The sequence below is a fragment of the Coffea eugenioides genome, chromosome 6, assembly GCF_003713205.1.
Source record: "Coffea eugenioides isolate CCC68of chromosome 6, Ceug_1.0, whole genome shotgun sequence".
In the NCBI taxonomy this organism is placed as follows: Eukaryota; Viridiplantae; Streptophyta; class Magnoliopsida; order Gentianales; family Rubiaceae; genus Coffea; species Coffea eugenioides.
This window is the reverse complement of record NC_040040.1, coordinates 39,211,326-39,224,203: the sequence shown is the minus strand read 5'-3', so window position 1 is coordinate 39,224,203 and position 12,878 is coordinate 39,211,326.

Genomic DNA, 12,878 nt, shown 5'->3' with positions numbered 1-12,878 from the left:
TCTACTTGGTGTTAAATTAATTAAGCTACCAATCATACTTCTATATTTCTTCTCATCAATTTTCATACCTTGTTCATCTTTGTCAAGTTTGATGGATGTACACATAGGTGTTCTAATTTGTTTCGAATCTTCCATTGCGAATCTTTTGAGAAGTTCCTTTATATACTTTGCTTGATTAATGAATGTGTGACAGCCCCACCTCACCCTAAGGTGAACCAAAGGGTTCGGCGGACAGCCTGCTCACCTCTCGCCAGGACTCAGTCGCTCACTACAATCCTCAATTAAAATCGGAATAAAACCACAAGAATAAATAGGACAATGATCCAAAACTTAAAGCGAAATTTATATACATTGCTATCCCAAAAGGGAGTATCAACATCGAATATACAAAGGTTCTCAAGCCTTCATACGTCCAGCCCGTGCCAAGCACTAAGGCGAGAACCAATCCAAAAGACACAAAAGAACTATACTGGCTAGTCTATATCGAGCTCACGTCCGTGCTCGCCTTCCCCTGTTAAGGAAAACAAAACTAAAGGAATGAGCTAAAAGCTCAGTGAGTTTCCAAATACATAGGCAACAAGAAGTTCAATGCATTCATTACTTATAACCAATAATTCAAGATACAAATACAAAATAAAGCGATAAACACATTCATTAAAAGGATACGGGCTCACAGGGAGCCATATATTCGTTCGTTCGTTCGTTCTCCTGTCATTCCCCTTATTCCTCCGGTCAATTAAATAAAATGCATTTTTGGTAAATAAAACCCTCGTTCGTTCTTTCGTTTCGTTCACTCCTTCCTGGAAATTGGCCAGGCTTCACCAGACTACAAGGTAATACTCGAGTATACCAAATTCACCCAGGGTCACCATATCGCCCGACCGAGTCCGCTTCTGGCTCGAGTCGATCGGTAACGAAGGGCAGGACCCAATTCAGCCAAAAGGCTTACATCATGCGCAACTAATGTAGCAATCATTAAATCATTAAAAATTTCACGTTTCATTAAAGTACACGCTTGCCTAGAAAACTCGTTTTGAAAATCCTTGAAAGCACTTAACACATTATCAAACAAGAACACAAGTCATGGAGTCAAGAAAAATATAGCAAACAAGGAACACTCACCTAGTTATGCAAAATAACGTGCAAAATATCCTTCCGAATATGACCCTCAGTCACCGAGAAAACCTAAGATTTAAACGAGAGAGAATATTACAGTTCATCGAACAAACAAGTAAGTGAAATCAAAGAAAAACCGGCAAATGATAAGTAAAACGTATAAAGACGCCTTTATAGTGAAAAGGGGAAATTTGGATCGAAGGACAGAAATAACTAGGGTTTCATAAACCAAACGCAAAACTAACTCAAACGGGTTATAAAATGTCCGGCGGAAAACACTTGGACCAAAGGCAACTCGGACTCCAACGAGATAGGCTAAAAATATTATTTTCGGAATCGTTTAGATAGTTCAAAATCAACTCATACCCAAGCAGCTAGTATAGACTAAACGTTGTAACAGCCCCACTTTCCCCTAAGGCGAACCAAAGGGGTGAGCGGACTGCCTGCCCAGCTCTCGCCAGGACTCACGATGCAGACTAGAACTATCTATAGCGATCCGGAACTTACGAACGAGCGTAAACGAGTCAAAATGGTAAAATAACCCAAAATTAAAAAAAAAATCCGAAGTCGGCCATGAATAGTGACCGACCCGTCAGAACCCAACCGAAATAGCCAACAAACATTCACATCTGAACTTTAGCGTTTACAAATCAAAATGACATACAAAAGTTTTCAAAAGTTAATATATACACACGGTTTGCCAAATTAAAAGAGAAAACGCCCCAAAAGTACACTTAGGGTTTTAATACATGAGCTATACAAAAGATATGTTCAACTAGCTCAATTTGACAGCCATTTGTCAAATCCAGACCAAAAGGGTTTATTTTCCTGTAAGGAAAACAAAAGGAACGGAAAGGGGTGAGCTTGCGCTCAATGAGGTACCAAACAGATAGCATTAAAATCATGGCATTTCACATTTAACAAATCAGATACACATGTCAGATGTAAAGCAAAGGAACCAATGATTCAAATCAGAAGGATACGGGTGGCTCTCAGGAGCCAAATTTCCAGCGCAATACTTGATCCAAACCGGTTGACTCTCCGTCAACGTATATAGAACCAATGCGTCCGTAGACCCCTCTTATCACCGAATTCCGTCCACCAAACACCCCTTTACCGGGCCCGCTCACCTCAAACGAACAAAATGGTAATACTCGAGTATACCCGGAATCAAGGGTCTCAATACCCAAAATCCCCGAACAGACTACCGTGGTTCGTTATCTAATCGTCCAGGCCCTTGCCGGCCCGACTCGAATAACTTAGCCACAGGATTGAGCTCATAGTCATAGAAATCCGAACAGATGCAGACACAGATAACAGATTCAAATTTTGCATAGTAAATTGGCATATGAACAGACTAGAGAACGAGTGTGATAAAGTACACCCTCGTCTCGAACAAATAAACAGATTGCAGAGCAGAAATCAAGTTAAATAGCAATGGAGGGGAGTGGTACACTCACCGGCTCAACTTCAAAAGTTTTACTTCAGATTGGCCTTAATCGCCAAGAAACCCTAAAATAATCAAAATAAACCAATTGAAGGTTTCATATCCAAAATCGAGTAAACGGAATGCACAAGTGAGGCTCGACTACACGTCGTACGCCTTGCCCAAAAATACTAATGCAAGGGTGCAAAAACATGATTTTCTTGGAAACAAAAGATAACATGAAGACCTAGGGTCAACAACCCAAAAGCCCTTCATTTCCATCAAAAGGCAAATCCAACTTAAAGAACCAAACGGCCTAGAAAATCGGACAGCATTTCCCCTAAATTTCTTACTTTTCCAGCCATTAAGGCTTCATGATTTCCTCAAATCAGTCCCAAAACCTCACACAAAAGTCATCTCATTTCCCAAAAGCCGCTCACTAGGCTCAAAGTAGTACAAGTACAAAAGTTAGCTAGGAAAAGACCGGAATGAGAGCGAGCCCTAAACATGCAAACAAAAACATGGAGACTCGATAACGAGTCATAAAGCCATACCAATCTTAACCCTAATAGGGTTTCATATGCATAAATAAGCATCATAGGCAACCAGAAATTAAGAAAGGGCTTTAATGTAGGCCTTGATAAGAAAACCGGTTTTGACGTCATAATGCGGTAATGGCACAACTCTCACTACAATTATCGGTTGGGGGTGTAAGACCCACCATTTCGAAGCTATGAAACAGGGATACAACAATGTAGAAGGCCTCTCAGTCCAAATCCTAGCACAACTAGGTCAAAAATGCAGAAAACCCAGCCAGAACCGCAATTGCAGGTTCCCAAATCACACAAAACTGTAATACGTCTATCTCAGCCTACACAGGTCCAATTGCATTGATTCCAAAGGCACATGAACGCTAAGATATCCCGCTACATTTCATCAGAAGACACCAACAACAGAATCCAAACAAATTCCAGTCAAAACAGACAATTCCTATCGCAGTTCGGACATTCTGTTCACCAAAAACAGCAACAGTAAAAACGGCATAACTCACTCTATACTACTCCAAATGCCCTGAAATTTTGCAGGCACTTCATACTCATCAATACCTACAACTTTCATGTTTTGAGCAAAGTCCAATTCGGCCTCTATCTATGACCTAAAATTTCGGACAGATTAGGGGTTCATGAACCCTAACTTTTCACATTTCATTCCAAACCCAAAATTGATTGCATTTAACCACAATTCACACCTACTAGAGCCAAAGCCCCTTATTACCAACCATCATACTAGTCCACAACATCAAAATCATATGAAACCAGAAAATTCATCATAAAATGGAAAACTTCACCAAAACTCTTCAAATCAAGAAATAAATCACATATTCCATCACTCAAGCTACTTCTAAGCATAACATAAACATCATTAGGTGTAGTAGAGTGTTCTAGCATCACTTACCAAGTAACAAGAGAGAGAGAGATGTTGGCCACCTTAGAGCTTCAAACAAACTTCACTAATACACTTACTATCACTAGAAGAAAGGTTTTTATGGAGTAGAATCTAATCTAGGCTTTTGTTTGTAGAAGATTGAAGCATATGGAAGCTTGAAAGTTGAAGAATTTCCTTCCTTCTTTGCTCAAGGAGAACCGGCCACAAGGAGAGAAAAATGGTGCATTTTGTGCAATTTTTGATATTTAATCCTTTGGTCAAAAAAAAAAGTCAAGAAAGTGAATAGTGTTTCTTAAAGTCCAACTAATGAGAAGATGACACTTGTCACCTCATTAAATGCATTCTTATCTTTCTTTTTCCTCTCACATCAATCAATCTCACTCTCTACTTATCTCTTAACACCCGATAAATTTTACACAGTATCCGAAACTTAACCTTATTGACCGAATTTTTTTCCGAACTTTTCGCACTAGTGGGTCCCACGTCCAATATATATTCTTAATTTTCTAAAAACTCTCCAATACTAGAAAAATTATCTAAAAACTATAATTGCTCATAAAATTTCCCCAAGAAAATATTTCTAGCCAGAAAATGCAGAAAACATGCCATTAAAGGGGATAAACCTAGGGGTGGCAATTCAGGTCCAAATCAGGTTGGCGGGTCGGGTTCGGGTCAACCCGCCAGAAAATCTGTTGACCCGAACCCGACCCGCCAACCATTGACGGGTCAGGTATGCTGACCCGAACCCGAAAATTTCAGGTTGACGGGTTGGCGGGTCGACCCGAAATGACCCGAAACTTAATTTTAATTTATTAATTTATCACTGTAATTTCTAATAAAATCAATTTCTCACAAAACTAATTACATAATCAAGTAATAAAAATTTAAATAAGTAATTCCAAACCAAATCTAAAATAAATTAAACACCGTAAAAGTGTTTTATCCCAAACAAAATATAAAATAAATTAAAACAGTATAAAAGTAAAAAATAATATAATATATTATTTGTCCAAATATAATAATTTCAACTTCATACAACTTAAATAAATTCATTTATGATTAAGTAATTAATGCCTTTGAAAAAAAGAATAACTTAGGTTAGTTAGATAAAATTATTTTTATATTTATTAAATTATTTTTAATTCGTAAACGGGTCATATCGGGTCATATCAAGTCACCACGGGTTGACCCGAAATCGACCTGTTTTCTTTTCGGGTTCCTCGGGTCCAACCCGATTCTGACCCGAATTCCCAAAACCTCAACCCAAACCCATTAATTTCGTGTTAGGTTCGTGTCGTGTTTTCAGGTCGTGTCGAAAATTGCCACCCCTAGATAAACCCTAGGAAAATTATTAAGAGGAATTTACGGGTTCTCACACTCTCTCCCCCTTAAAAGAATTTCGTCCTCGAAATTCCTTATCATATATACAACCAGTTAAGTCAAGTACAAACATAAACGATCCACCGAGGAAAGGCCTTTCTAGTTCACCAAATCCTTTCTAACCTAGGCCCTCACATCTTTCGTATCCGGGCGCAAGAATCCCATCTAAGATAATTCACAACTCGAGCCGGCCCGGTCCCAAGAGTAAACCATCCTTATTAAAGATTCCTACCCGACATACATACCTAGCTTCCTCAAGTCCCATGATAATGATTCGCATACTTATCACATGCCCGGTTCATAACTTACGCTCAAACGAGCACTTAGACATATTCATGAATTAGGACCACAACACCACTTGGCCCAGTCTCACTCCGCGCAGAGACCACGCGAAGTGGCTCTGATACCACTTGTAACAGCCCCACTTTCCCCTAAGGCGAACCAAAGGGTGAGCGGACTGCCTGCCCAGCTCTCGCCAGGACTCACGATGCAGACTAGAACTATCTATAGCGATCCGGAACTTACGAACGAGCGTAAACGAGTCAAAATGGTAAAATAACCCAATCTAAAAAAAAATCCGAAAGTCGGCCATGAATAGGTGACCGACCCGTCAGAACCCAACCGAAAATAGCCAACAAAAACATTCACCATCTGAACCTTTAGCGTTTAACAAATCAAAATGACATTACAAAAGTTTTCAAAAGTTAAATATATACACACGTTTTGCCAAATCAAAAAGAGGAAAACGCCCCAAAAGTACACTTAGGGTTTTAATACATGAGCTATACAAAAGATATGTTCAACTAGCTCAATTTGGCAGCCATTTGTCAAATCCAGACCAAAAGGGTTTATTTTCCTGTAAGGAAAACAAAAGGAACGGAAAGGGGTGAGCTTGCGCTCAATGAGGTACCAAACAGATAGCATTAAAATCATGGCATTTCACATTTAACAAATCAGATACACATGTCAGATGTAAAGCAAAGGAACCAATGATTCAAATCAGAAGGATACGGGTGGCTCTCAGGAGCCAAATTTCCAGCGCAATACTTGATCCAAACCGGTTGACTCTCCGTCAACGTATATAGAACCAATGCGTCCGTAGACCCCTCTTATCACCGAATTCCGTCCACCAAACACCCCTTTACCGGCCCGCTCACCTCAAACGAACAAAATGGTAATACTCGAGTATACCGGAATCAAGGTCTCAATACCCAAAATCCCCGAACAGACTACCGTGGTTCGTTATCTAATCGTCCAGGCCCTTGCCGGCCCGACTCGAATAACTTAGCCACAGGATTGAGCTCATAGGTCATAGAAATCCGAACAGATGCAGACACAGATAACAGATTCAAATTTTGCATAGTAAATTGGCATATGAACAGACTAGAGAACGAGTGTGATAAAGTACACCCTCGTCTCGAACCAATAAACAGATTGCAGAGCAGAAATCAAGTTAAATAGCAATGGAGGGGAGTGGTACACTCACCGGCTCAACTTCAAAAGTTTTTACTTCAGATTGGCCTTAATCGCCAAGAAACCCTAAAATAATCAAAATAAACCAATTGAAGGTTTCATATCCAAAATCGAGTAAACGGAATGCACAAGTGAGGCTCGACTACACGTCGTACGCCTTGCCCAAAAATACTAATGCAAGGGTGCAAAAACATGATTTTCTTGGAAACAAAAGATAACATGAAGACCTAGGGTCAACAACCCAAAAGCCCTTCATTTCCATCAAAAGGCAAATCCAACTTAAAGAACCAAACGGCCTAGAAAATCGGACAGCATTTCCCCTAAATTTCTTACTTTTCCAGCCATTAAGGCTTCATGATTTCCTCAAATCAGTCCCAAAACCTCACACAAAAGTCATCTCATTTCCCAAAAGCCGCTCACTAGGCTCAAAGTAGTACAAGTACAAAAGTTAGCTAGGAAAAGACCGGAATGAGAGCGAGCCCTAAACATGCAAACAAAAACATGGAGACTCGATAACGAGTCATAAAGCCATACCAATCTTAACCCTAATAGGGTTTCATATGCATAAATAAGCATCATAGGCAACCAGAAATTAAGAAAGGGCTTTAATGTAGGCCTTGATAAGAAAACCGGTTTTGACGTCATAATGCGGTAATGGCACAACTCTCACTACAATTATCGGTTGGGGGTGTAAGACCCACCATTTCGAAGCTATGAAACAGGGATACAACAATGTAGAAGGCCTCTCAGTCCAAATCCTAGCACAACTAGGTCAAAAATGCAGAAAACCCAGCCAGAACCGCAATTGCAGGTTCCCAAATCACACAAAACTGTAATACGTCTATCTCAGCCTACACAGGTCCAATTGCATTGATTCCAAAGGCACATGAACGCTAAGATATCCCGCTACATTTCATCAGAAGACACCAACAACAGAATCCAAACAAATTCCAGTCAAAACAGACAATTCCTATCGCAGTTCGGACATTCTGTTCACCAAAAACAGCAACAGTAAAAACGGCATAACTCACTCTATACTACTCCAAATGCCCTGAAATTTTGCAGGCACTTCATACTCATCAATACCTACAACTTTCATGTTTTGAGTAAAGTCCAATTCGGCCTCTATCTATGACCTAAAATTTCGGACAGATTAGGGGTTCATGAACCCTAACTTTTCACATTTCATTCCAAACCCAAAATTGATTGCATTTAACCACAATTCACACCTACTAGAGCCAAAGCCCCTTATTACCAACCATCATACTAGTCCACAACATCAAAATCATATGAAACCAGAAAATTCATCATAAAATGGAAAACTTCACCAAAACTCTTCAAATCAAGAAATAAATCACATATTCCATCACTCAAGCTACTTCTAAGCATAACATAAACATCATTAGGTGTAGTAGAGTGTTCTAGCATCACTTACCAAGTAACAAGAGAGAGAGAGATGTTGGCCACCTTAGAGCTTCAAACAAACTTCACTAATACACTTACTATCACTAGAAGAAAGGTTTTTATGGAGTAGAATCTAATCTAGGCTTTTGTTTGTAGAAGATTGAAGCATATGGAAGCTTGAAAGTTGAAGAATTTCCTTCCTTCTTTGCTCAAGGAGAACCGGCCACAAGGAGAGAAAAATGGTGCATTTTGTGCAATTTTTGATATTTAATCCTTTGGTCAAAAAAAAAAAGTCAAGAAAGTGAATAGTATTTCTTAAAGTCCAACTAATGAGAAGATGACACTTGTCACCTCATTAAATGCATTCTTATCTTTCTTTTTCCTCTCACTCTCTACTTATCTCTTAACACCCGATAAATTTTACACAGTATCCGAAACTTAACCTTATTGACCGAATTTTTTTCAGAACTTTTCGCACTAGTGGGTCCCACGTCCAATATATATTCTTAATTTTCTAAAAACTCTCCAATACTAGAAAAATTATCTAAAAACTATAATTGCTCATAAAATTTCCCCAAGAAAATATTTCTAGCCAGAAAATGCAGAAAACATGCCATTAAAGGGGATAAACCCTAGGAAAATTATTAAGAGGAATTTACGGGTTCTCACAAACGTCATGATAAAAATCATGTGAAAAGGAGGACAATACTACCTTACGTTCACACTTAAAACCTCACTTAAAAGTGGTTCACTTGTGGCCGAGAAAACCCTAAATCATACCTCTATATTTTGGGAAGGAGTAAGTAGCATTTGAAGTTTTAAACTAAAGAGGTATCATGTTTTAAAATGGAAAACCGGTCATGGTATTGGCCAAACAAAAGTATACAAGTTCAAATAGAAACTTAGCCCTCGAGCGAAAATTTGGGCAGCACGCCCTTTGTATTTACCTATTTCCCAGCCATTTATGGCTTCATTATTTTCCTCAATCAATTCCAACATTACCCACAACATAAATAGCCACTCAATAGGCTCAATGTCATATGATTACCAAATCAAGCTAGGACATGTGCGGAAATGACGTGTAGGTTGGAAAACAAAAGGCAGATTTGCTGTTGCTTAGCGGAACTAACACAACTGAAGCGACACTAGTCGGATTGAGGTGCAATGTACACCGTTTCGAAGCTAAGAGAAAGGGTTACAATGTTGAAGAAGGCCACTCAGTCCAGTTTACAATGTATCTAGGTCAAATTTATCAAAACAACCCCAGATTTTTTAGTTCGCAATTCAACTAGCAGTCCTGATTCATTCAATCATATCTCAGCACATACAACTCCAATTCAAGTGATTCCAAAGCCATTTGAAAGCTAAGATACAAGGCTATAAGTCTTAAAAAGACATAGACAACCAAATCAGTAGTATTCCTGGTCAAAACATCCAATTACAAAAGCTGATTAGCATGTTCGCATAGAAACAGGGCAGCAGGGGTATTTCGGTCTTTTCACAGGTTACAAGACGGTGCCGAGATGACAAATCCACAATAGGTTTCTAGTGGGAGGGCTCACCCTCTACAATTACCAAATGCGAAAAAATTTGAAAAATATTTTTAGGAAAACATTTTACATCCAAACAAACACACCCTTAATGTGAATATACAGATGCTTTAAGATCTTGTATATCTACATTAAGAGGATAATTGATATACATAAAATCACTGATTTAAATCAGTCATTCGAAAGCTTTTTGTAGTTGTCAGAATCAAAGTCGACATTGGGTTTTGGGATTTTCTTATCCTTCCTTGTACAAAATTCAGCATCCATAAACCCAAAAGCAAAAGGAAAGAGCATCCTTTTGTGTTTGCAATTGTTTGGATAGGTGAGAGAGGACTTGAAGGCCTGAGACGTTGGTACTTCAAGATTAAACTTTCAGTCTGCAAGAGATCGGGAAAATATGCAATACTTGGGATTTACCCTTTGTAACAGACTAAATGCCAACTCAATTTCTCATTTCCCCATTGTTTGATTGATTACAAGTCAAGTATTTCTATGTACAAGACATGTGCCATCATATTCAAGAGTGAAAAATCAGATGGGACATAAAAGGCAGAAGATATTTGACAAGCAACCCTTAATTTGAAAAGAGAACATGAAAGATCACCATGGAACAACCCTTTGCATAATAAGTCTGAAAAAAAAGGTCAAAACCAAACTATTGAGTATTTAGCACTTAGCAGAGAGGACAATTGTGCATAATGATTTCACAAAATCCTAAACCCTCCATAAATTACTACCTTGAAGCCTTAAATAACATCCCAAAGCTTCCAATCTATAAAATAGCAGCAGTACAGAGAGGAAAAATGGGCAACCTCACAACGCTAGTCTTATTTTTCCTTTGGTTCAAGCATAGAAATGCTTATCACAGAGCCAACGAAACAAAACAAAATTTATTACTTTTCCCAGGACTTGAACACAAAGAAAATTGATGTTAAAAAGGCAAGTGAAACAAGAATTAATGCATCAAATTCGAGAGATATTTGGGCAAAACTTATACAAAGGACACTAGAGAAAATTAAAACCTAGACCATATATAAGGTTGGTAACAAATAAACAAGTAATATTTGTAACAGTTATCAGTTATGTCATGGTGCCTGTTGTTATTTGTCTGAATATCAAAATTAAGGAAGTATAATATATGAAAAGAACAAACTTTTTTCTTGGTTAGAAAGAACAAAATATAAGTAGAATCCTATCATTGAAATGTTAAAAAAGTCATCAAATTTTAGTTACCTTTCTAGCTTTTTTTAGAAGAATGGTCCAAGTGATGATTAACTACAATTAGGAGCAGCCTTTTTCAGAAGAATGGTCCAAGAGATGATTAACTACAATTAGGAACATGCATCTCTGTACTACTTGTAGACACCAAATTTTTGGTGTTTTATTATTTATTTATTTATTTACTATTCGTTTTTATTTGTTCTATTTTTATTTTGTATTTACTTTTAGTTTTAGTTATTTTATCCATTTTAGCTAGACTTTCTCAAAGGAAAAAGAAAAGTGTTCCAAAAAATATGTTTTAGTTGTTTAGGGTTTAATTTCATTATTAAAAGAAAAGAAAAAAAAAGAAAAAAAGAAAAGCATTCAAAAAAATATGATTTAGTCGTTTGTAATTTAAATTCAATGCTTTCTTGAAAGGAAAAAATGAAAAATATGAAAAATGAAAAAATGAAACAAAAAAGATGGAAAAATGGCCAATTTTGTTGTTTTTAGTTGTTTAGTTTTTTAAATTATTTTCATTATTATTATTATTATTATTACCTGGTTTTTGGCAATTTGTTATTATTATTATTTATATTTTATCATTTCTGTATTTATTAAGTTAAAAAAAAAAAAAAAAAAAAAAAAAAAAGAGAAACGCGGCATGAAGCTGCGTATTGCGCAGCCTGCAAAATGAGGACCAGGCAGCCCTTTAGCTGCAATTTGTGAAAGTTGTTTAGGGTTGGGGATTCGGATATAAATAGAAAAGGTAAGAGCAGCCGCAAAGGGGAGAGAGGTTTTAAAAGGCAAAAATAAAACAGAGGGTTGACGGCTGGAGAGGTGGAAGTTCTGAGAGAGGGGCTGAGCGAGAGAGAAAAAAACCAGAGAGTGAGAGGGGAGAGGAAGGCTGAAAGTTGATGAGAACTTGAGGGCTGAGAGCTGGGAGGTTGCATAGCGGCTGGGCTAGGATCTTAGAGGGAAGAGGTTTTTGTAACAACGGCAAAAGGGAGCGATCAAGAGAGAGAGATTGACGGCCGAAAACCTGAAAAGGGGAGATAGAAAAAAGCAGAAGAAAAGAAAGAAACAGGGGAGCTGGGCAAGGCTGAGAGTAAAAAGGAAATCAGAGAGAGAGACGGCTAAGGATTAAAGGAAAGGGGAGAATATTTCTGGGCAACTGGAGTTTGAGGAGAAAAGAGCCGTGAGCGACTGAGAGAGAGTGACGACCAACAACGAAAGAACCAAGATGAAACTTTCCCAGCTTCGTTCGGCTTGCGCTGAGGTTGATTCTTCCTCCATTCCGACGCCGTCTTTCTGCAACTTCAGGGGAGCGTAGGTAAACTTTCATTCTCTGCCCTCCTGTTCACTAAGCATCATCCCATAAATGTTGAAGCACTGGCTGCTACACGTCCTTTCGCTGCATTTTTCTGTTCAGTTTCCTTGTTAGAATGTCCATGAGATAAATTCTTGCATTTGGATGATAATTAACAACATGGGTAGAGGGTTACAGCATTGAGGGGATGGATAAATCAATAAGCGTTCATGCCCGTTACTTCACACGTTCACATTTCAATTTGAGTCAAAAAATTACTGAAACTTTGTTGCTAAAAGAATACTGTTGTCCGATGCTTGCTTGATTTAATCCTCTGAATTTTCGTGCTTCAGTTTAAGAATTTTATGGTCACAAAGTGCAAAAATGTTTGGTAACCATGTTACTTTATTCTAAATCTCTGTTGTTTGAGCCACGAGTCATGTTCGGATTGCATTTAAAACCCAACCAGAGTTTGCTTCTTACTAGCCGTGCACTTCCTTCCATTCGCCTCCCATGTCAGGGATTTTTGCACAAGGAGAATTGCAGATTCTTATTGGAATGTTTGAATTGCTGC